Source organism: Corvus hawaiiensis, chromosome 2 (genome assembly GCF_020740725.1).
Source record: "Corvus hawaiiensis isolate bCorHaw1 chromosome 2, bCorHaw1.pri.cur, whole genome shotgun sequence".
Classification (NCBI taxonomy): Eukaryota; Metazoa; Chordata; class Aves; order Passeriformes; family Corvidae; genus Corvus; species Corvus hawaiiensis.
In genome coordinates this window covers 75637472-75664426 of record NC_063214.1, presented here as the reverse complement: position 1 = coordinate 75664426, position 26955 = coordinate 75637472, and the positions used below count along the sequence as shown (strand labels likewise).

General features: G+C 35.3%; 1 long non-coding RNA gene across 2 annotated transcripts; it reads left to right on the top strand.

Moving 5' to 3' along the window:
- The first annotated feature begins 1963 nt into the window (after window positions 1-1963).
- LOC125321567 lies at window positions 1964-26955 on the top strand. 2 transcript variants are annotated; one of them, XR_007201595.1, is made up of 4 exons: window positions 1964-2197; window positions 8395-8473; window positions 10486-10587; window positions 26504-26955. It is a non-coding gene; the product is annotated as an uncharacterized LOC125321567 (long non-coding RNA). The 2 variants fall into 2 exon arrangements; XR_007201594.1 differs by lacking the exon at window positions 8395-8473.

Sequence of the window (26955 nt, the reverse complement as noted above, 5' to 3'; positions counted from 1 at the left end):
AGGTTCATAGGTTGTCAGCATCAGCACACAGCATTCACATCAGGTCATTACTTAAGGAGAAGAATTGCAGCTGAACATTGCTGTGTTGAATGTATGTTGAAAATATTTTATTAGATTTTTAAAAATTATAAGAAAAATCACAGAATCACGGAATGGGTAATGGGAGGGACCAGGGTCATCTAGTCCAACCTCCGACATCAAATTAGCGATTTTCTGTGCCATCATACTCAGTCCCCATTTATCTTTGTGCACTCCAGTATGTATTCCTGTCACAGAGTCTCATTATGGAACTATATAGGAATATGTTCATTCAATAAATTCATACTGATTTACACTTGCTGTGAATCTGGCTCAAAACATTTTGAAAAGACTATTTTTTTAGCAGCTTTATGACGTGAAAGTTCTGAAAAGAGTTTCACATTACTTACTCCAACAGTAACACTTATGTTTCTGAATACTTGTTTTTAGTTGGACTTAACAAAAGTCTCACTTTTGCTCATCTCACTACATAGCCAAAGAAGCTTAAGAGGTGAAATTGCTATAGCAAGTTGGCATTACACTGAATACATTTTATCCACTTTTTTGATGCAATGCCATAGAGAGAATTACTTCCATACCCAAATGTTCTCCTTCTGTGATGGCTAAATTCATTCTTGATACTACCAAATTTAAAAAATAGTATCCTGTAGATGAAGTTTCCTATGAATACTACTACTACTACTACTACTAGTAGTAAAGTGAATCTCTGGGATAATAAGAGATATTTGTGCAACCTTTAGAGCAGCTGTGTTTCAGTTTAGAATATATAAAGCCCTGCAGAAAAAATGTATAGATGGGTTGAATTAAGAGCTAATAATTTTCTGGAATAGAACCCTGAAATCTCTGTAATTCAGGAATATAATCCTGAATTATTTTCAAGGTCTTGAAGCTGAAATTCTGGATTTCTATTCCCACAGCATATATTAAGACCATACTATATTTATTGTGTCTAAATAGTAGAACAGCATAGATGTACTAACTACAGACTATGCAATTCTCATGTCCCAGATTATCTCATTGTTAATAGGTTTGTGTCTCTGCCCAGTTAGCTGAGTATCATTGATGCTGTGCTTATGTGTGCAAAAGTACGTGTATATTCAAGCTTTCTGCAACTGGTCTGGGTGAAAAATAACTGCAGAAGAATGGCTGGGGGAAAAAAAAAGTGCATTTAAATTTGCAAGTGCAAGCAAAAGTACAAAAGACTGAATTTAACTACTAGGGGATTCAGCTTTCACATATGCATTCTTACAGAACTGTGCTTTATTATTAATATGTTTTTACATAGGGATATAAGATAGATTTATAGAGATGAAAAATGTAAGTAGTAAGTACTTAAGAAGTAAATCATGAGAGATTTCTCTTTCATCTCATTATGTCTTCATGAATTACTTCACTCTTCACTGCTGCTAAGCAGGGTGATTGAATGTTTTGTTTTGTGGTTTGGTTTGTTGTTTTTTTTCCCACATACAAGAAGAAAAATAAAATGGTGCTTCAGATTTTTTTTAAAAATCAAAATTTATAATTAAGGCATACTGAATCTTTTTGCTCTTTCAAGCCCTCAGTCTTCTTAGAATAACTGCCACTACAACATTTTTTTTTTTAATATTAATTTTCTATTACCAAAGGCATATTTTGTCAGAAACAAATGGAAATGGCACAAATAAAAATAGAGACCACTTTTTTTTCTCAGGATCTCTTGTGTTAAACAGAAACAATATTAACAATTGAGGAACACAGCATATTTAGCTATATTTCTAGTATGAAAGACTACAGTCTGATTATCACTAACAATCTCTGCAAAGCAATGTTAACAGTGTAAATATGTGAGTATACAGGCATGCTGCAGTAAGGTCATCTCAGTACACAGCTGAGAGGGAAAGTTGGTTGTCACTTTCAATCATAGTTAAGCCCATACAGCCTTCAGAAATGGTAGCATTCTCAGTTTCCCTAGGCCTTGCATAAAAATGACCTATTGAGTAGCTTTCTTTGATGAAGAGTAGATTTATTTATACCTTTGGGCCAGAACTCTGAGTGTGGCAACTTGCCTTGGTGACACATCTGCTCATTAATTGTGTTTCATCTCTGCTCTCTAGTTGATAGTTTGTTCTGGTAAATCCTAGTGATGCTACAAGAACTAGCAAATAAAGTGATGAACATGGTAAGTACTTCTTTTTTTTTCCTCTATCAACTAGGTAGGTTCTTATGCATACAAATACTTAGGAGCATGTTTTTTATTCAGCTTAAAAATGCTTTGATACAGATTGTCAAGAGACAAAACATGGCATAATTTTGATAAAATCAACAGTTTTTGCAGTTATTTTTGACTTACAGTCCTCTTCTGAACTTTCTGCCTGCACTACTCTACCTTCTTTAATTTTCAGTAGTCTGAGTTTATGTATTTTTTTAGATTACTGAAAGATATAAGGACTTTTTTTTTAAGTAATTTTCAGTGTTTATATTTTCTTAAGAAAAAGAGACCTGAGTAATACATCTTTCCAAGTAAAAATTTGTTATTTCATCTTAAAAGCTTAATGTTAACTGCAAACTCAAAATTGTCAGTAATATGACACGTTCTTACACTCCTTAAATGCTATTTGAAACAACAGTAACAAATGTATTAGATAGCAATCTTCTAATCATACCTATAAACCTCATTCAGTTTTAATATGCAAAATTTAGAAAATAAACAAAGAAAAAGTAGGAACACAATTTTTAAAATATTCATCCCAGGAGTTTTTGGTGTAGTATTTCAACAATCTTAAGAGAGAAATCATATCTCACTAGCTTAGACATGTCTAAGAATTTTCTGCATCCCCATCTCAATATCTCTTTATATCTAAATTCTGTTATTATGTTTTATGGTTAAAGTCCCTTTTTGAAAGCAAATTTGTCACAAGGATTTCAACAAATGTTTCAAGAGGATTTTTGGTTTGGATTTGTTTCATTCATTTTTCTAGTACAACTGTTTTTTCTCACCAATATGTAAAAATATAGTTACCTTTTGCTACGTGGAGCTACATAGATCTTTGCTGTTTTGGTGGTCACAAACGAAAGCAAAATATTTATAGATTGTTCCTAACCTTGACTTAATGATGTCACAAACTATTTATATATTGTGGTTATACAGTGTACATACTATACAGTATTGTTAACGCTATCATAATATACTTCTATCTGGGTTCAAGGCAAGCCAAAATTATGTTCTGATTACTGCATTGCTACTTTGGGGCTGTTGCAGGCCTCTGTTTTCAGTAAAATATGCTCCTGAAAAAAATAGTAGTGGTGCTTAAAAAAATGATACTTGCTCTACATGGTAGTAACCTTGGTCTTGCAATTTTAAAATGCACATTCTAAAGTCTAGGTTTTTTTAAAGGACTGTCAGAGAGCATGAATGTCACAACATCATTTTCCAATTACAACAATTGAATTTCATCTTTCATCTCTATAGTCCTTCTATAAATGTGCAGCTGAAAGTCACTGTATGACATTCAAAGATTTTGTCAGTGGGTAAATGCAAGGAAACTAGGGGAGGTGCTGCTTTAAGGGACATATGACTTACTGTGGGCTGGAGGGAAAAACTATTTTGGAATAGAGCAGAGATTCTGGAGATTATACAGCAATTTTTATGGAATGTTGGAGGGATCAACACCAACCCAGAAAGAACAAGTTTGGAAAAAGGGGGATAAAAGGCACAGATTGCATATTAGTAGAAGGTGGTCATTATACTTGTCACGCTGAATGCTACTGTGACTGTCCTACATTCTTACTAAATCCTCTTACTAAATCCTATTTCTAACTGTCTTTTATATTAATGTCCTTCCTATTTTGAGCCTCTGTGTATGAACATCACATTGGACCACCCAGCAAGTAGGACAAGGTGCCAGCTACTGGGGAGTGTGATGCTCTGTGTGTGCATTTGTGTGAAACTACCGTAAACTTTAAGCTGGTGATTTTCACAAATTTGAAATAAAGATCACACAAGGTGATGAGATTAAAAAAAAAAAGATAACGAATAAGAACTCAAGTACAGTTCAGTAGAAAACAAATCTTTTCCTCTCACTTCGTATGTTTTTTTACTGAGAAAATTCCTGTCTGAGTCTAAATTTTATATGTTTTCCAAATCTATGGAAAAATAAATATGCAAGGAGTGAAATGGCTTTCCATGGCTAAATGCCTTTTATTAAATAAGAAAAACACATTTTGATCTAATAATATCTCTACTCTTTAGATAAAAAAAAGACTCAGTGGAGTACTGATTATGCTGAAATTAACTGCAATTCCTATCGACTTCAACTGTTAGAACCTTCAGGTCTGCTCAGTTCAGAAACTAATTGTTCTAATATTCCCACTGAAGACGGGTCAAAAGTTTATACAAAAATCTGGTTAAAGAAGCAAGCATTTATACAGGAAAAGAACCTGTTTCTTCTGGGTCACTTATTTATGTCGAGTCTTTCTATTTATACCGTGGACCACAGAATCACAGAAGAGTTGAGGCTGGAAGGACCTCTGAATGTCATCTGGTCCAAGCCTCCACTGCTCAAGCAGGGCCACTTAGAGCCAGTTGCCCAGGATCATGTCCAGATGGCTTTTGAATATTTCCAAAGTTGGAGACTCCACAAAATCTCTGGGCAACCTGTGCCACAGTTTGATATCCTGCACAGTAAAAAAGTGTTTCCTGGAGTTTTCTACTGTGAGGATGACTGAGCACTGGAGAAGACTGAACTTAGGGGATATAATGTATTATTATTATAGCTGTAGTAATTACATATATACATTATAGAGGTAGAAATAATCTATATATAGATGTATACATTACAGTGTCTAGATAAAAGCTGTCTGTAAGTTACACCAGTGCACAATTTTAAAAAAATACCTATTTTTTAATTACATACATCTGTAGTATGTTAAAAAAATAAATTGTGTTTGCAATAATCACATGGATATTGAAATTTTCTGAACTAAAAAAAACACTTTCACACACTTCCTTTTTACCAGTCTTCTCTAAGTGGAAGAAAATTTTAAGACTTGTGATATAACAAAACACATTGGGGTTTTTGAAGAGTAAAAAGAATATCAAAATGTTGACAGTTACAAGTATGATACTTCTATAGTCTATGTCCAAACACAAGAAGCACCAAGTGGTTATAGATTCTACACTCCACTTAGTCACTAATGTTTTGGTAAGGAATAGTTTCAGAGAGCCTATCAGACATAACTATGCAGTTTTTTTTTTCCATTAGGCAGACTGAAAGATTATTATTCAGTATTAAAGCGCTATTAATCGAACAGCTTTAGAGTTTCAAGTTGCTTTATTTCCACTTTAAACTTATATGGTCTCAAAATTCTTTCAAATATTTAGCCAACTAAAAATTTTAAATCCCTTTCTAAAATGAAAAAAATATACTGACCTTTATATAAACTGCATGCTCTCTCATCTATATTTTTTAATTAATATTTATGTTTTTCATGATCAGTATGACTAGAAAGTGTTATTTCTGATTTCTTTGACTACTAATGATATAATTCTAAAAAGAAACTTTTAAATTTCTTATTTGTTTTGTGGTTGGTTTTTTAGGTTTTTTAATATTCTCTTTAGTCTTAACTATAAGAGAAGTTGAAATTTGCTTCTCTGAGAGTAAAATCAAATGGAACATTTAGAGAAATGATTGCTAATACATGACTTCCCCAAGATGTAACATATGTACCTTTATTAAAAGCTGTGTGAGGGTATGAGTGTGTCTGTTTATGCTCCAGTAAAATTTCCTACAGAATACAATTCCATCTCCAGCTAGTAAAATGTGTATTGTAAAATGGAAGGACTATAAGCAATATGTGAAGAACAAATAGCCAATTTGCTGTAATCTACCTCTTTCTGAAGAGATAAAATATGATTTTTCAATTACTTATAATGCTGACAAAGGATATATATATGATTTGTGTGTGTGTCCACATATATGCACTTATATATTCATATGATTTTGAATAGGTTATCTGTAGGTACAAAAATGCTGTTAGTGAGGATCTTCTTGTTATTTTTCTAAGTCCGTGAGAGACTTTTCTCTCTCACAGAAGAGGTAGCAGGGACTGTAAACAACCAAGCCACCTGCAACCTTGGAAAGTCTTGTTTATGGTATAGTAGAAAATATTTTGATAATGGATGTTTTAGGATTTTGGCCAATCGCCCCCAAGGGGTGGCTGGTCCTTTGTCCAATTAGACTATGAAGAAAAAAGTCTATAAAAGAGTTTGTAAAATAATTAAATAAATCAATCTTGCTGCACAATTCCTGTCTGCTGGATCTTCTCCTCCTCCTCCTCCCTATGGCTGCGGGACACGGTGATATACCGTAGGAACCAGGCCTGCGGTAATAAGGTGTCATAGAAGATTCATGACTACTGAAAGGTGAAAGGAAAATCCGATAGAATGTACCTGCAAATTTAGAAGAAAAAAAAGCCCCAACAAACAAACAAACAAAAAATAGTGAATGACCAGTTTAGACATGGGATTCAAACGAATTATTAGTGAACTGTGCCTGAGGGTTTGAAGTTTTCATATTAATTTATAAATTCCCTTGTTCAAGACTCTGATGTGTCGTGGTTCAGGGATGACACTCCCCAGTTTAATGCCCCCTCCTCCCTGAAACTCTCCCAAATGAGGTGCCACTAGCTCTCTCCCCCTCCTTTTCCTCCCCTTTCTCGCTCCGGGGATGGAGTTGAGAATTGGAGGCACAAAAAGGTGAAAAGGTTAAAATAAGAACAATTTGCTGGAACCAGCTATGAGATAAGAAAACAAACAGTAACAGCAGCAAAATTAATACCAAAAGTATACAAAAAGAGGGTGATTGCAAAAAATTCTCATTGAGCAACCTAGAGACAATTATCAATGGCCTATAACAGCAATTCATAATTGCATTTTTAAATTAATTTTTTAAGTAACTGGACTGAATCAGAATCAGTCTTTTAAGAATATATATATATTTTTTTTTTTTTTCTAGCAGAAAAGGGGTTTTGGCACTTTTTGGCACTTGGAAAACTGTTAGGTGTTTTTTGCACTTCATGTAACCAAGGTTAAGTTGCTCAGCAGATCTGGTATGAAGGAGTCAGTCAGGTTAGCAGGGACTAAATACTTTTCTGTGTATTCCCTTTAAGCTTATAGACTAGTAGCTTTTCTTTCACTCAGTAAATTCTTCAGTATTGATGACACATGTTTCTCCTGTTTTATTCTGCTTGTACTCTGAATTTTGAGTGTTTGTCTATCTTCTACTAAAGCTTTGAAGTTTGATGTAAAGTGAATGTGCTTACATTTCATGAATGGGAAGTATGAGTCTGTTGCCAAAACTGGGGAAGAAATAATTTTACCAGATACAATTTGTGAATATTTGTGAAGATTGTGGAGAAATATGGTTTAATGGACACTCGGTTATCCTCCTGGCTCAAACCTGTGTGGTTGAGAGCTCATGGTATGTTCTGGTATAGGATATACATACTCAGACCTCAGCATTTCCATCTTTCCATCATGTAATTCACAAGAATAGCCATAGCTTTTAAAATAAGATTTAAATTGTGAAATATAAAAAAAAAAAAATTGTGTTGAAACATTGCAAACTTAACTAAAGATTTTTCAACAAACTGATACATTATAATGATATACCTTGCAAATTCTTTTCTAAACAAGATCTAAGCTTGATCTCCCTGAAGGTGTAAAAACTTGGTCAGCGAATACTTGTACTAAGTTATTACAGGATTAAAAGTCTGCCTCAGTTATATAAGGTACCTAACAAAGTTTTAACTCCGTACAAGGAAACTTTATAGGCAGGCTCACTCAAAATGCAAGGTTTTTGGCAATTACAGCACATAACATCAGACAAGGCTTCAAATTTATTTCTAAAGAATTACATCTAAGGGATATTTTGAACATTATTATGAACAACCCTTACATTTCTTCCCCTCCATTCATATCTCTCAACCTTTCCCCTCTCTGCCTTACCACTCACAGATCTAAAGAGGTCTTGTGACTTCTGTCAACAAAAAGAGGTCTGTGTTATCCTTCACTGTGTTTTCAGAGAGGAGTAAATTGTGCTAAGGAAGGCATTTGGTCCAGCTGTGTCTGACTTAAACACAAGGAAGAAATGATAAAAGTAGTGTTGGGCTCCTTTTAAAAAACCTGTTATCTTTAGAGGTTTGCCACATCTCTTGGACCTAGGACACTGCAGATGGATTGTCAAAGCTTGTCCAGTACAGTAGCTACTCTTTTCAACAAGAATAATGCTAAGGAAAATCTTGAATAGATCAAATGTAATCAGAGGTCTCAGTGGGACAGGAAGAAATTGAACTCTGATGGTATATTTTTTTTAACAGACAGAAGAAACCTCTTCATCTCAGAAGGTGACTGTTACAGGAAACTGACAACTACAGATTTTATAGAGAGAAGAGCATGGTGAGCACAAACAAGGCAGGTGCATTCCAGTGTCTGGGAGACAAATATGTGATGCAGAAACTGGATGGACCAAAAAGAGGAGGTGCATCACCAAGTGTGCTAATCACAAAGGAAGAAGAACTGACCAAGAAGGTGTTAGTCAATTTGCTGCTGTGACTAAAAGAGAGTTTAACATCCTCAGGACAGCAAAAGGCAGATCAAAGACCCTGGGCTTCAAGAGTATTGGTACTGGTTTCACTAGGACCTGAAAAGCTCCCTTTCTAGGAAGGGCAAAGAAGCCCATGAGATCTCATAGGCCTGTTAAGGTTGGAATAAACCTCTAAAATCATCAAGTACAACAGTTAACCCAGCACCACTCTGTTCACCACTAAACCATTTCCCCATGAGCTGCATCCACATGCCTTTTGGTCATTTCCAGGGATGGTGATCCCACCACTTCACTGAGCAGCCTATTCCTTCAAGAAGGCTTCAGGGACAATGTCCTTAATGCACAAGAGCAGCCCATTCTCAGCTGCAAGAAAACAAGCAGTAATAGGAAAGTTCAGCTTGGCCCAGCTCAAAATGTCTGACTCAGTCTAAAGGCAAAAAGGAAATGGATTGGAGGTGGAAAAGGGACAAATTACTGAGGAGTATAGGTTACTGAGGTGGGCAGATTACTGAGGAGTTTAAATGCAAGACTTAAGCATTCACAGGGGTAATTAGGAAAACCAATGCTCAGCTGGAGTTGAAAGTGGTAAAGGGTTCAAAAGGAAGTGGGAAGGACATGAGCAGGCACAGAAACAGTGAAAATACCAACCCTCCAACAAATGAGAAAGGAAAGTTAGCATCTCGTAAAAATTTAAGAAAAGGCAACCCCCTTGCTTTCTGGGTTATCAGCAGAGGTAGCGGGCCCAGGGGGGGTTAGGCTTTGAACTTTCTTAGTCACTACAGTATCTGTCTGATCGAGTCCCCAGGAGACCTTCACAAGTAAAACCGTAGAGTAAATAATTTGGCACTATAAGTCTGGTAAGGTGCCAGATGCACAAAAAGCGTGGTTACACTGTAAGTCTGGTCACAACCACAATCCCATTTACAGAAATAGTGTGGGTTGCATGTTAAAGGTGATTGTTGTGACAGGATAAAGTTCAGAAATTTGTGATAAATACACTGATATCAGAAAGCATAAGAAACAGTGTTACTGTGGAATAAAGCTTACCTGATGGTAAGGTATCACTGTGAGGGAGGAGATGGCTACACATCATCAACCATCCCAGGATACAAAAGCAGAGTCTTCTCCCTTCTTCATATCCCTCCCCTAGGATATATTAATATTGTTTTCTTTGAGGGTTGGGTAAAAGATAAAGTTTAGTTTAATACTATTTCATTATTACGTGGAGTTTGAGACACTTTTGTCATACACATAAAGCATGCACAGTTTTTACTTCATTAGCATAGGTGGTGGCATGAAAAATAATATATTTTCTCAAGTCAGTCAAGCAAAGTTCAGCTTTTGGTCATCATTTGGGTCATGCCTTTGGCTTAGTTCCCATTAGCTGCAATATTATAAATAGAGCATGACTGCAACACCTCTGTGCCTCTCTCAGGGCTGTGCACAAACTCCCTCAGTGTTCCAGCTGTTAAAAAATAACAAACAAATTCAGTTGTGCTGTATAATACAACTTCACATAATCTGTCTTGTCACCTGCAAGTAATTTTCCACTTGATACTTGCTTTTTAATATTTATTTATTGACTATGATTAGTTATCTGATAGTTGGTGACAATGGGGAGGGTGTTGTGTAAACTAAAGAGCACAAAGCAGTGAATGTTCAGCCAGAATACGTTTTGAGTGTTTTATGTTTGAAATACAGTTGCAATGTCCCAGAGGGACAATCCAGAATTATTATGAGGTAGTCAAGCAAGACACACCAGAACATATAATGGTTACAAAAATGGAGTAAAAATAAATAAATAAAAATGCATAAACTTAAATACAATAGAATTTATGAGAATATATTCTTCATTCTTTTTCAGTCATGAATTATTTAGGGACATAATGACTGCAATTAAAATGAAACACATTTATATGTCCATTGAAGAGATGCTGAATGGAAAAAACAGGATTAAGAAGCAATAGTAAGTACATAATCCTGAATTTATTATAAATAAACAAGATTCACTTTAATCCTTCAGAGGTTCTTCATGATTAAAAACTTCTATCATACATGAGAAGAAAATTTGGGCAGAATAACATGGAAGAACATTAGCACACTTGAAGACATACGGCAACATAGATTACTGATAAACAGATTTCTCTTTTTACTGAATTTTGCTCCTTCATTTCAATATTAGAATATTAGACATCTATCTTCTAACAAGAAGCATAGATGATATCTATGTCTATTTTCATTCCTTGACTTGACAAGTTTCTATGTGATTGACTGGAAGTAGAGAACATGCAATATAGCCCTGTAAATATTTTCCTCTCGTGCAAGCATCCTAAGAAAAAAAGAGTGCATAACAAATTCCTCGCGTCCTCTTCTCCTTTTTTCTTTTACTTTTTTTAAAATTTATTGAACAATTTTGTCATGGTTTCCCTTTTTTCTTTTCTTTTAAGTGCAGTTCTGTTGGTCTTCTTTAGAATTTTGGAATCTAAGTTTTATGCATGGTTGTTCCCACTACATTTCCATCTGCTCCCCAAGATGCCTGTATAATGAGTTAAATTCTTTCTTTGTCAAAGGTAATAAACTATTGTGAATATTCTAATTAGAATAAAAAAACATTTTAATGTCTGACTACCTAAAGTCCTTAGAAAATAAATAGAATAAGCCAAGAAATAAAAAGCCAAGAAAATAAGCCAAGAATAAGCCAAGAAATAAAAATGGAAAAATACAGTGAATAAAGGACTTCATAGCTCAGAATCAGGGCAAAAAAGCACAAATCCACCGAAGTTTTTGAGAGAAAGGCTACATGGGCATATTTTGATTGACAGAGTAATGGCTGATGTAAAAAAGAAAGTCTCAAAAACATGAATATTTTTAAGAGGCTTTTTTATTTATTTGAAATTTTAAAATACAAATGTAAAGAGATACATATTTGTTTATATACCCTGAAATGTTAAATGTTTCATTAAAATAATGAAATACACTTTAAATGATTAGCAAAAAAAAAAAAGAATGGTTTGAAGATAACATATGAAACAAATTCTACAGATTTTTATGAATAAGAAATGAGGTATTAGTGTGCTTTTGTTTGTGTAAAAAAAAAAAAAAAAAAAAAAAAAAGCAAAAAAACCCACAATGCCCCCCTTCACCAAAACCCTGAAAGAAAATAAAGCAAAAAAAAATTGAACAAAAAACCCCCAAGCCTTTTGCTTATACACCTTTGATTTCCATTCCCTCTCCCCTAAACATGATTGGTACACATTGCCAGAAAAACAGTGTTGTTCCGGTTAATATCTGCCTTAATTGTTTTTGTAAAACTATCTTTGTTTTAGAATTCAAGAAAATTTTTTTTCTGAAGTGCCATAGTTCTTAGAATGTCTTTGGAAATATGAAGGATATTTATCTCTCAGAAGTATGTGTTCAGTTTCTAGAAGTCATACCAGAGAAAACAATTAGAAGGTTTATGAAATCTGTTTTAAAACCTATGGACTAACTATTACTTTAGAGCATGGGTATTACAATTATTATTATATAACATGAATTGAGTGTTATTTCATTTAATTTAACATAAGAACATTTGCGACAGGAGGTTTCCCTGAATTTATATGACTTTGTTTTAAATATATAGTTGTATGAGAAAAAAAAAATTCAAATCTTTCTCATCTCTTACTTAAGTTTTTTTAAATGTGTATATTAACTTTTGATAACTACTGCACATTCTCATTCTTCTTCCTTTTTAAAATTGTTTTCTCTTTTCTCTGATTTTTACATTATTTTTAATCCATTTTAACTCCTAAATTCATTTAAACCGATATAATGACTGAATTAGCAATTTCCAGATCCATCTAAATTCCAGGGCAGCGTCCTAATATGCATGGCCATAACACTTCTGTAGGAACATCCTTTATCTCTATCCCTTAGACTCCCCAGGCTATTCCTTTCTTTACCCTCTTGATTTCTCACAGTTGTATTGCAATGTGAAAACTTACTTGAGAATAACTGATATGGTAAAATCTAGACACCACTAGGTGATATATGGTGTAGTCAGACTTATTGCATTTGAAAGATAGCATGTGTACACAGACTTCAGAAAAGATAGTCTTACTCCTTCTTTCTTGCTAAAAAAATGGTGCAAAGTGTTGAGAAAAATGTCTGAACATCAGCTGTTGAATGATGATTGTGGGTGTTTTATTTGTGACCTTTTAAATAGGCACTTTTTAGAAAGAAAATAAAAGAAAAAAATTCAGTCCTACTCAGGGGATTTGATAAATATAAAACTATAATAAGAAAGATCAACATATTTAAGGCAAATATAGAGGAAAATTCATTTTCTACCTGAAATTAATAAACCCAGTAATTTTATCTGATATTTTCCACAAGATTTTAGTCTTTAAGTTTTCCATTCACAAACAGATCTCAATAATCCTGGCTATACCAAATGCCACTACTTGCTCTATTCAATTCCTGCCTGTCTCTCAAGCACACATTTATATCTGCATATGTGCCAATTGGTATTGTCACTGCTAAGCATCACATCAGGGAAAGTGCTGGCAGCAACAAAACCATGACGGAAATAGAAAAGAGGGTTTAATAAATTCATTTTAGCAGCTGCAAATCATTCTGTTCCTTATATTCAGACTTGTTCCACAGCTAGTAACATCACAATCAGGGATAAAATTGTTTTCTGGAGACATATTTAATAGAAGACAGATAAGATTTTTGTACTGGAAAGAACTATATTGGAGCATAAAGTTAGTGCTTTCCATTTTATTCAGAAAAAAAGATAAATCTATATTTTATCGTTCCATTATGTTAGTTGACTGTATTGTTGCAGCTGGCACATCTGCCTTACTGGATTTTTTTAGGAAGTTTGACATGAACTTATGAGTAAAATGTAGCTTTTTAGTCACATTAATTTTGGGGATTTTTTACATAAAAGATTGCCTTTCTGCAATTAGCTGATCACCATAGGTGTCTAATAGCTGGCCTTGTCTGAAATACCCAGAAATATGCCTTGTGAATGGACTATTTTCTTTCACAGTACATTGTTTATTCCTTAGTAGTAATCTGTAATGCAAAAAATAGAGTAATTTAAGTATGATATTCTTATGCATCCAGAAAGTCAACTACTAAATGATTTATATCTTGTCATGTAACATGGTTAAAACCACTGATAAAACTCTATTCCATGCTGTGGGATTTATAGAATCATGGGCTCATGGAATACACTGAGTTGGAAGGGAGCCAGCAGGATCATTCAGCCCGCCTTCTGACCCTGCACAGGACATTCTAAGAATCAGACCCTGTGCCTGAGAGCATTGTGTTGAATTTATACTTGTGTTGAATTGAACAGGTGTTTAGATTACTGAAAGAAATACATTTGAAGCAAAGGCTAAGGGTTAGTATTTGATGTCTCTAACTTCTCACCCTCTCTTTAGCCTCCTTTACTTTCACAGGAACTTCTGGCAGCTGGAGAAATATGTCGATTTTTAGCTTTTGTCCTCTTTCATAGAACTTGATTTGACTTGTCGTTTGACAATGAAATTCACAAAGACAGCTTTCTGCTAATCAATAGATATTTGTTATTATTGATAAAATAATGAAGGATGATTCATTTATTGCAAGCATATCTACCTACATTAAGGAATATTATTCACTTGCAGGCATATGAAGAACCTAGCGCAATGGTTCATTATTTTGTACTTCAAAGACTTCTGAACTAATGGATGGAAAGTTCTACTTAGTTTGTCATATATTACAGTTCCATGCTATCAGTAGCCTTCACTTATCTAGGGCATAATTTGTTCCAAATGAGTCAATAGGAAAGCTATGGGGATCATTTCAGAGGCAAACGAATGGAAAGTTTAATTAGATGAACAGAATACTCCATTCATCCTTACTGCTTCTAATTGTATATCCATTCAGAATTTCTGCACACTCTTGGTGTTTTAATTTGAAAAGTAGCAGCAAGTGATAAATAAAAAGTCTCTGTGATAAGTAGCAGTAACAGTACTGCAGTGTCCATCTGCATACCTCTCCAATGACGCAGGAGAATCCGTATTCCAAGGTCACATATGTAGACTTTGTACTTCATGCTGGGAAGCACAGTGTGTTCAGAAAGAGCTCACAAAAGCCATCACACTAAGAAAACAACAGAAAATACATGATGCAGCAAACGTGAGTCATAAATTAATTTCTTATGGAGATGGAAGCTCTGTGAAAACTCTTAGTGTGAAGGTAGGCATATTTCATCCAAATCCTGATGTCAAAGCATAAAAATGCAGATGCCTGAAAGTCTTGCTTTTCAAAAATGATAAAGGACATGACAGTAATTCAGTCTTGCATTTAAATGACTTAAGAAAATTAAGTTTCAAGTCAATTTTCTGTATAGCAATAGCTTAATGTAAGCAGTAGACCCACAATAGAATTAGAAAAATAGAATCTTAGTCAGTTGCTGTCACATTAATAGTGTGACTCCAACAGCCAGGATAACCTACAGACGATTGTTCCTTGGTCTTCAAGAAAATTTCTGTTGCCTGGGTAAGAGAAAAAGAGAAATTTGACATGGAATTCAGACTGGAACATTTGTGTATAAATCATCAAGGACTTAGAGAAGTGAAGTTTTTAAATCATTCTTTGTCTCCTATGGAAGCTATACTATCATGGACTGGGTTTGCTGGAGTGTCTATATCCACACAGAACCTGGAATCTTCCTCTGTCCTCTGGTGAGACTCCACCTGCAGCACTACATTCAGCTCTGGTGTCTCCAGCACAAGAAAGACATGGATGTCTTGGAGCAGACCTAGGGGAGGGCACAGAAATGGTCAGAGGTCTAGAATACCACTCCTGTGAAGAAAGGCTGAGAGAGTTGGGGTTGCTTAACTTGGAGAAGAAAATGTTCTGGGGAGATCTTGGTGAAGTCTTTCAATTCTTAAAGGGGGCTTATAATAGAGAGACTTTTACTTGGGCCTGTAGTAACAGAACAAAAGGTAATGGGTTAACACTGAAGGAAGAGAGATTTCGATTAGCTGAAAGAAAGAATTTTTTTACAGAGGCATTTGTGAGGCACAGGAACAGGTTGCCCAGAGAAGCTGTGGATGCCCCATCCCTGGAAGTGTTGAAGGCCAGATTGCATGGAGCTTTAATAACCTGATCTCTTGGAAGGTGCCCCTGCCCACGGCAGGAGTGTTGTACGTAGATGATTTTAAGGTCCCTTCCAACCCAAACCATTCTACAATTCTACGATTCCCCTTTAGATGTCTCAACTAAGTGTCAAAAATTATAGACAGGGCAAACCTATATTAAGAGATACTGCCCTGACCTTTCACTAGTTTCAAAGTTTGGCTTGGAATAAATTTTTTTCTTAGCTCATGTCACAGATTTCAATGTGAACCCTGCAAAGTTTTCAACTAGTGAAATATTGGGGTTTAGTTTTGGTTTTTGGTTTTCTAATGGGTATATTTATTATAACACTTTCATGGTTGACTTTTAAAATTTTTTCTCTTTTTTTTTTTTTTTTTGGTGTTACTAATCAGATTGCACTAAAAAAGAAACTTGGCACCCTATTCTTTTATTGCTGCTAATTTCATTGAAATTAGGAGATAACAGCAGTAAAGTGCTTAAATACCTTCAAGTATCTCTGTTTATATAATTACAGTGCATCACAATTACTTCTCTCAAGTGTGCCTTGGGTAACATTGAGTTAACGGTTCACAGTATAAATTCAGTCCATAAATACCCAGACTACAACTTAATTGTCAAAAAACATAGGGAACATCTGCTACATGGGCTTGTTAGGTGATAACACCATCAGTAACTGCAGACAACAATGTAACATCCATAGCACTATGAAGTAGGAGGTGGGCTGAAGTAATTCTGTCTGCTGTGCTGAGGCCAATGAAAACTGTAGATGTTTCTCTAACAATTACTCCCGCAACCCTGAATGCAGTAATATAGCACTTTTCTGAATATTTCCTCTTAAAATCAGTTGGATTAGATAGGATATAGAAGACTGACTGAGTTTTTTTTTGGCGCAGTGTCATTGTTTTCCAACAGAGAAAGCTGAACAGACTTAATTCAATAATATAGTTCAATTTATATATAAACAGAAAATTAATTTATATACACATGGTAGTCTGGGGTGCGGGAGGAAACAGAGGGGATACTTGCATCATTTAGGGCCTAGTTTACTTTGGTCTATGCAGACAATTACAATGAAATCCTACTTTACACGTGACTTTTCTAATGTAAGAAAAAATATCAACACTTTTCAGCTGTTCATGTGCAAAAAAAAAAAGATCAAAGCCCTCTATTAAGTATCTTAAATACAAAATTCTAGTCATGGACAACATTACAATTCAGAGAGGAGAAATTAAATTGGTCATGGAATAAACTTGTTTGCAGATGGCAAAATGTGCTGAAAATTCTAGAACTGACACATATTCTAGGATTTCCTTTTCAAATATTATTTGTAACTATTCAATAAAACATTTGTTGTCTTTGTAGTGGAAGTCAGAACTAGTATCTTAAGTCTTATCTTCTGCTCTGAATATTGATATTTTTCATCTTTCTCCAAATAATTTTGATTACATCTAAATACTTATTTATACTCCAGTTTAATAAGAATCTGTCTGGTCTTTCCCATTTTGTATACATTGATTTAATTAAGCTAACCTACCAATTAACCACAGAAGGAGCAGAATTATTATTGCTTGCATTGATTTGAACAATTCACTACAATGTCTTGGTTTTTTGATATTGTCTAATCTTTCCCCTTCATCTTCCTTTTATATTTAGATTATGGTGTTCTTTGATACAGTTCTTTTTAATTCTGGCACAACAATACATACCACTTATGCATTATCAAAATAAAAATCCCTGGAGATACAGATATTTAAGATATTAAATATTTCAATTACTGGTTTAAGTGTTTAGTGACATAATTTATTGTTCAGTCTATGCATTCTATTACTGTGCCTCAGTTAAACACGATAAGAATAAATATTAAGATCAGCATTAAATAAAACTTCTACTGAATATATTTTTCTCCAGATGAATAGTATGCACCAGGAGGTAGTGAGGACACTTTGATTCATGGCAGTGGTAGGCTGAACCTGGCCAGCTGCCAGACATCAACACAGATGCCTTCTACACTCTCTCTTAGTCTACTCCTCAAAAGGACAGGAAAATAAGATGAAAAATCTCATGTGAGATCACTTGCCAACTATCATCACAAGTAAAATAGACTCAGCTTGGGAATTTTTTTCCCCCTAGACCAATTAAAGTAGATTTGGGTACTGAGAAACATATTAAAACACCTTCCCTCACATCACCCCTTCTTCCTAGACTCAGCTTTTCTTCCTCATTTCTGACTCCTCTACCTCCTCCCCACTCTGCTGAGTGGCACAAGGCAGGGGAGAAGTGGAGGGTTGTGGTCAGTCTGTACCAGTTCCTGTCTAACACTCCTTCCCACTCATACTTTGCCCCGTCCAAATGGGTCCTCCATAGACTGTAGATTCTTCTGGAAATATCTATATGTTCCACCATGGTTTTCTCTGTGGGCTCCAGAGGAGTCTCTGTACCATCACCTGGAGTACCTCCTCCCCCTCCTTCTTATCTCATCTTAGTGCTTGGAAGGTTGTTTCCCACACTTTCTTTGCTTCCTTCTCTCTCTCAGGCAGAACTTTGTTCTTTGTTAAACACATTTTCCCTGAGGTGTCACCATCCTCAGTGAGGGGCTCAGCTATGCCCCACAGTGGGTCCATTCCACTTGGCTGGAACAAGCTGGAATCATCACAGAGAAGCCCCAGTCTCTCCTTACAGAAGTACCTAAACCCCCCACATAGCCCCTTCCACAACCACCTTGACAAGTACACCAAGTAAAAAGACCAAAATACAAATTCGGTGTATTTCTCTGAACCTCTCTCTTATTTTGACATTATTAATTTTATAAAATGAAACCGTATACATTATGTAACAGGAAGAATACAGAAACCCAATGAAGCTACTAGCACTATTTATAAGCTATTAGGTTTGTAGTTTTTCTCAAGTATATTTGGAAAGTTAACTATGACAATTCTTTTTTTTTTTGTTGTTTTATATTTTGCAACTTTTCAAGGTTAATCAAGCTGTCAGGAAGAAATTGCAAATACATTTGCCTGTGCTCAAGAGTACAAATGTGCAATCACAGCAGGAAAAGGAATGTTTTCCACTCAGTTGCCATACATTTATCACAAGAGTTCTCAAAGAAAATGGTCTGTAACTTATATGTAGTTTTAAGTCATTTTAAAAAATATCTTCTCACACTATGATTTTAATGCCATTTTGAAATACTGCTTTGTAATGGCATCAACTAGGAATGAACTTGTAAATAAAAGAAATATATAGCTAAATCAAATTTCTTTTTTTCTGTTTTATCTCTGTCTTATATTGATTCTTAGTTCTACCTTTTCAAAAAGATGAGGTTGTCGCAGCAGCCACTGACAATTGCTTATCTAATTGGGCATGCAGTTAAATTGCATGCAATTTAACTTTTCAACAGGTAACAAGATGAGACATGGACTTGTCCTAGAGAAAGTGGTTAGTGAGTTAAAAGAGAAAGGCATTTATTTCTAATTCATTCTCCCTTCTTCTTGAAAACAAGATCAACATCATATAGACAACTGTCTCTGCTTTTGCATGGATGGCTATTCAAGCTGATATCATTAAAAATAAAATCTTCTCTTTCTTTACTGCTTTCATCACTAGTATCTTAAAATTATTTTCTTTGGATTGGTCAGCTGAAGTGTCACTCAATAGGAAAGACATGTCAGCTCTATTGTTGTAGGAGCCACTATTAAAATGAGAAACTAGTACTACTACTACAGTACAAATTTTACTGAGGCAGCAGTCAAAGAAGAGTTCCTTAGCACAGGAACAGAAGTACTAGTCAAATCAGAGACAAACCTAGTCAGGTAACTGTGTTATCAGCAACATATAGTGAACAGTTAATGGAAAAGCAGATATGATTCACCCTTCCAAATATCAGTTATGGCTTGCAACTAAACTTTCAAGCAATACATAGCTAATACATGTCTTTTTCCTGGAGCTCTTTACCACCAGCATATTAGAATGACTATTTGAATACAGCACCAAAATTCAAGCATTTGAGCCTATAGACTACAGACTTGATGTCCTAAAGAGAAAAAAAAAATTAAAAGGAAAAAAGAAGAAAAAAGAAACAATAGCAAGAAAAAAAAATCTTATTTTGAGTGACATACAAATTAAGTTTCTTACTTATGTGGATCTTTTTTCTCAGAGGGCTAACAATAACCTATTTTAAGAAAATACTATGAAGGTGCTCTTATTTCAGTAATTTCCTACAGGTTATTTTATGCTTTCTGTCTGTCATCTCTGAGTCCTGGCTTTTTTTGACCTACGCTTTTCTCAGCATTCTCTCAGTTTCCCTCATGTTTGCCCTGTCTTGCGCCACTCTCCTTTTCCACTGTCTCCCTATCTCTCCTAACCTGCCCTCCACTTGGTGCTCACTGAGGAGATTTATTTCTTCTGGAAGGCTCTAACTGCCTCAGCACAGAGCCCACAAACCATCAAGTCAAACAGACTTCTTTCTTTCCCTGATGATCAGAAATATATATCTTTTTGCCACTAGTTTTTTTTTCTCTTGCCTGTATTTGCAGGTACTTGGGGACCCAGGTGAGGTGAATCTTCCTGAACTGCAGAGTACTGACTTTTTCTGATGGACTTCACACTTACGTACACTGAATTTCATTGACTACATGAATAAGATGTAGCCAAATGTGAGGGGACAGATCCTGCTTAACCTACAGCTGACAGTATCACCAGCTACAGACAGACCCACCTCCCCCCAGGTGTCAGTACTTCTGTCCTCTAGTCAGACAGGACCAGTATGTGGCAGGTGTGAACTGTCAGGTGCTACTACATGTGAATACCAAACTGATTGATAACTGTGGAAGCAAAAAAAAAGAGGAATTCTGTAATTTTTTTTTAGCTGAATTTGGTCCTGATATTAAAAGATAAAAAGGAAATTTTTTTTGCATACTTAACTGAAATTATCTGAATCAGTAAGGGTTAAAAATCACAGATGAATGTTCTGATGAATTTGGCATCAAGGTCACAAGGCTAAGAAAATAATAGGATACTTTCATAAAACGTCCCTGAGCTTTCACATTAAATTTTAGTTAATTTATGTTGAACACATTTTTCTTCACTTCCCCAAATCAAAACTACAGAATCAACTTTGTCACAATTCTTAAATCCTAATATTCTATTTTTTACTGATCATCAAACATTTCCTCTCCATTTCATATTTTTACACTGCTTTTCAACATGTGCCTCTTTTTCCTATAGCCCCAGAAGACAATTTTTTGTCTTCCCCCATATGAAAGATAGCAATATCCACAGACACAGCACTCTTCTCTTCCAATATCTGTGATAAAGCCCTTTCCACATCCTTGCCCTGAGTATTTTTCACTGTAACTTCTCTTTCTTAATTCCGTCTTCAATTTTCTCAGTGGAATGACTAATTCCTAATTCCTTCCTGGTATCTGATTTTTCACCACAGTTCTCTTTCTGTCTTGAATACCCTGCACATTCTTTTAGTCTATTTGTCTGCTGCTGCTGCTGCCACTGTCAAGCTCTGTGTTTCGTCCCCTCTCTCCTTCAAATGGAATAATTTCCCTGCACTGTAGTGTCCTTCTTCAAAACTAGTTCTTCTGTTATTGCTTCCTCATTTTCTGACACATCATTCCCCAAAGAAGAGCATCAGTACATTCTTCTGATGAAGTAATGTAACATTTCATCACCTTTATTTCTCTAGGCCTCCATCTGTTTCCCTTTTCTCCTTGTCTGTGTCATTCTAATGGACACAGCAAGCTCTCTGAAGCATGGGTGAAAAATTCTTATGAAACACTGCATGACACAAGTGTAAATCTATAAAATTTTCAGAACAAAGAAGATTTTAAATTAGAAATGCTTCCTTTAAATTAAGTTTCAGTTTCAGTTTTATGATGAAAATGTCACAGCTACTAAATCAAGTCTCCTATTATCAAGAAAAGAATCAGATGAAAGATACATAATGCATAAATCATCTATTTAGAACTTTCTCCATTTCAATTTTACATAATCCTTTTTATCCTAATTTTTTTTTTCCATTTTTTAGGTAACATAAGAATGATTATAAACACTAACCATTTTCAAATCTTCTTTAGAAAGTACTGAATATGTTGTTGTGCACATTGATGCAATTTTTCAAAATAGTTCTCCATTCTGTGTATTGATCTTATGCTAAAATTGATATATCATCCCATAGAATAAACAACATGTAGATGAGGTTAATATTCACCAATTGTAATTTCCAAGTGTAATAGGAGGAGCAATTTCTTTGAAAACAAAAAGATAATTAAAATCAGATCCTTCTAATGATTAAGATAGGGTTAAAAAGCCAAATCCGTTACTGAAGTACAATGGCAGAAGCTTAACTGCTTAAAATTATCATGCATAACTATTTTCACTGTTCAGATGAGTCAGAAATTTGTCAAGGAAGTTGTACAAATACCTTAACTAAATAATGAAGTTTTTATTGAGAAGTAATTTCCATTCACTAAACAAGTCCCACTGATACATATACTCACAACAGACACAGGCTGCCACTAAGGTGTCACGGAGCAGTTTATTTTTCCCTTATGTTCAGGCTGCCATGCATTTCTTCAGGTCTTGGATCTGAACAATTAGAGTACCAGTTACTGAATTCCAAATAATGGTACTACATCCATGCAAGGAAGATTAGGTATACTGCTAGATTTTTGTTCCTAACATGAATTTGCCACTATTTCAGGGACCAAATCAGTTTCACCTCAGTCATTTCACTTGTAAAATATGAATGAACCCTGATATGTATGAACGATTTTTTTTACACATTCTAAGTACCACAGTGCTCAAGATAAAAGGTATGTCTAATAACAATAAAACACATTATTATATTTGTGTCTAGAGCAGAAAGGATACTCAAATCTGGACTATGTAAAACTGTTGTCAAAATTATGATGAAGATTAATGCTCTGAAAACAGAAGAAAGAAAATCATACTTTCAAGCTGTTCATCTCATTAAAATGTTATTCCCTTTCCCATAGTTAATTTCTCTACAGGCTCACGAGCCACCTAAACTCAATAGTCAATGTACCTCTCCCTTAGGGGTTCTAACAGATGGGAGGTTAGTGAGGGCTTGGAGAGTTGTACTGTCCTCTTTAATCTTTCTATCAAAAATAAAGTGAAGATTAATAAAGGAATAAATGTTGTCATATGAACAAATGAGGGCTCGGTAAGTAAATTATCTTTTTGCATAACATAAGGCTTCTTCTACTAAACTCCTGTAATTTATTTAACTCCAACATGCATTTCTTGTCCTACCTGCTAAAAGTTACAGTGTTTTACACCAAGTGGAATGTTATAGTTTCTGTTGAGCATCATTAACAATGCTGAGGAAAATGAAGGACTAAGATTACATATCTTCTCAAAATGAGTACTATTTTTATGGGCAACAGTATTAATTGAGCCCTCTGACACTGAATGAACCCTTTTTCTGTACAATTTGATCAAACTGTCTGAAAACTTCCTAGAAGTAGGGGGAGATTTAGAAAGTTTTAATGTCTACTTTTTTGGTTCCTGAACTTTGCATAGATCTTCTAAACAATAAAGTGTTGAATGTTGGTGCAGATAACAAAGGTGGCAACAAAAGCCTGTGGTTTAGACTGAAAGGTCATCTGAAAACAGAGGGTTAAGCTTCAAATCCATTGTTCCATATATCAAAGGATGTCTTAAAACAAGAAGTGAAAAAACTCATAAATTTTTTTTCTCTTTCTCAGACACTTCACAGCTTGGTATTTAAGAATATCCTCTAGCAAATACAGTTTTAAGTCTCCTGGGTCATCTTAATAAATTGAATCAGGTTTTCTTAAATTGCATATGAATGCTCTAAGCATTAGACTCTTCATTAAATCTGTGATCTTAGCAGTCACATGTCATTTTTTCAAACAATCCTTTTTGGCCAATTCAGGCTAAGACCTCAAATACTTGCGAAATTATCAATAACTTTTTTTTTCTCGAGTTAGGTTTCCATAAGCAGGTTTTACAGTACATATGCCATATATATCTTTGCACAAATAATTAATAAGGACCAGTTGGAAACCAAATAAATCTATCAACTCCTAAATGAACTGGTATGTTTCAGCAATAAATAAAGTGTATTCATATTAGAATACTATGAAGTCTCTTCCAATCAACCTCCTCATGAAAAAAAACCTTTTTTGCTATAATTATCTTCTCTTTTGGGCAGAAAATTAAACATAATTATATTTATTTTAAAAAAAAGTGAATTTAATTACAACTATTTTTAATAAAAATAGCCTTTTGAAACCAACTGTACACTAAAATATTCAATATATCACTTCAGGTGAAATTATTAATTTTTAGGATTTGATAACAGAGATGGAAACATTTATCAGTTTTTAAATTATTACTTATACTCTGAATATTTTTCAGTTGGTCTGAGCCAAAGTCCCCAAACCCTTAAAGAACTTTAAATTTTAAGAGAGTGTTCAAGGTGAGCTCCATGCCTCCAAGCATTTTCACACATGTTAAAAACTACTTATCATTTAGTAAAGCCTTCATTCTCTTTTAATATCCAAATTCTTGAAAAATACAAGGTCGAGCTGAGTTGCCTAAATTCAGTGTTTCTTTCCTTGACCCTTCAGGATATCTCTTGTAGCTCCCAGCTCTTGCTCCAGAAATGTATCAATTTCTTTTAGATCTTCCCATCTGTGTATGTCAGGGAGACCGATGTGGATGTCTGGAGAGTACAGTTCCCTGTGGAAAAGAGGTAAGTTCTCTAGTTCCTACAAAAACAGGGAATATTTCTAAGGTTGCATCTAATGTGATGGTTACTGTATCTAACAGGACTGTATAAACAGCCAGTAATGAGTATTCCCAAGGTGAAAATCATGCTTGGAAACCTTGACACCCCTCTAATTCTAGGAAAATATTACTTAATTTGGGGTCACTGGAAACTTGTTGACACAATCCCCACCAATATCCTTTTTCTGTGAGTCCCAAAGGGGACCCCAGTATTAGAGGGCATACAGCCAGAAATATTTGTTTGGCCTTATTCTAATGAAGAAAAATGGTTCCACCTCCCGCCTGGTAGCCCCTTGCCACTGGTCTTTTTGCCATATTTTGTTTCTCCACTAGCTGTTGTGTAGTGTAGATTTTAATGCTCATTGTGACCTGGGGTAGCAGGGAAGGGCCTTTGTTTCAGGCATGAGCCAGGAACTGTGTTGTGGAAGTTTGAACTATAGAAAGAAATAGAGTAACAGAAAGTGTTCAAAGACACTGTTCTGTCTGCATTATATTCTCATAACAAAACAGGGGTTGCCTGTTGCCAGAACCATATCCATGAGGCAGGGATAGAAGGCCTGGAATCACCCTCCTTTCAGTATATGTATCTTCTCAATGGTCTCACTCTCTGAGACTGACCACATATGTTCTTGCTCTGGCTGTGTTAAAGCCAGAGGTCTGACACTAGTTTCTAAACCCTGAAACAGCTGACTTTTATCAGGACTATGAGTTTCGAGGGACAGTTGCTCTAAATGCTCTAAGCCACTGTAAAACATCTTGAGCTTCCTGCTTAACAGCTCTCAGCAAAGTGCTTGCAGTTGCATATGTCTCTGTGAGAAGCCCAGTACTTTCCTGCCACTCCTGAAATTCTGCTTGCAGGGATTCTTGCACTTTTTCATGTTCTTCTACCTTTCAATTTTTTTCTCCTACATTCTCCCAAGCATCTGCATCTTTGCATGACCTATTTTACAGAATCTCACCAATTTTATTTTACCACCCTGTCTCCACTTTTTCGGATCATAAATTGCCATTGCAGTTTCTTGGCTTTTGCACTTACCAAGGGTACCCCAAGATTTCTAGGTACCCAGCTGTACTTCAAAGACACCGGCTAAGATTTTCAAAAATGTTTCTGGTTCCCAACCCCAGTTCCCAGGCCTAAAGCTCCCAGGCTGGCAGACAATTCCCACCAGTACTGCTCAGCAGATATTTCATTCTGTTCAGTAATTTTCCTCTTCTAACCAGACCATCTTCATGGCTGTCCACATCAACAGTAAAGTCTGCCAACTCCACTGAAAATACCTGGAACTTCGACAGCTACACCAAGAGCATTAAATGTAGCTGTTTGTGAACCTGGATCAGGATGTACTTGAAAACAAACCAACTATTCCTATGCAGCAAAAGTGTTTGAAATCACTGTCATTCAAATATGAAAATAAAACCCCAAACATCAAAAAATCCCGAAGGTATATACCAGTATTTTTTTTTTTTTTTTTAATGTAGTTTGTGGGGAGTGCTACCTCTCTTGTTATGCTCTATTATGGTTCAAGTGTTTGTTCTGTCAGAGAACATTATCCTATCACTTCAGACCAGAATCTCAGAATACTTTTGCAAGTCAGTTCTAAGAGCTCCGAGTCCATCATATAATGTCAAGAAATAGAATCATAAATTTATAGAATATCAGGTTGGAAAGGACCTAAGACCTAGTACGGACCACTGAGGCCAGCTTCCTGCTCCTCACAGGATTACCTGGAACTAAAGCATATGACTAAGTGTACCATTCAGATGCTCTTTGAACAGTAAAGGGGAAGCTTATTTTATTCCTTTTCTATTAAAATTCTAATCTTTGGGCTTCTTCAGAAGTTGTAAACTTAAGTGAAATGAAATTCTTATGTTTTGCTCATTTATTAAAGATTTGATATTAGGATGGAAGTTTTATCTAAGTCTGCTAATGCCTTTGTATTTTCCTTGTTTTGTTTCTGCAGTAATGCAGGTACAGCACGCGGTGTGACTGACACATAAAGCCTGATTGGAATTGCAAGTTGCATCTTAACCCAAGGCAGGTACAGCCATTATGCCCTGGCAGTCCAATTCTTCAATTGTTTGCTGAGATTTCTTGAAATACATCACAATTCTGTCATTGACCATACACTAATCTGTCCTTACAGAAGAAACAAGGAATGGATATTTCAATCTCTGAGATTTCATCCCGATAGGCAGGCAGGATGCAGCCTTGAGGCACTATGGAAATTTGAAGCTGACCAGAGATGTGCTAAGTGATTTTCACCATCTCCTGGCTCATCTCTGTGGCTAAATAATAAAGGGCTAGGGAACAATCTCTGGCCGACAGAACAGGTATCATGCATAGTTTCTTGTAAGAAGTGATTAGACCTAATCCATTATATATCAAATGCATATTAGAATGAGATTGCCAGAG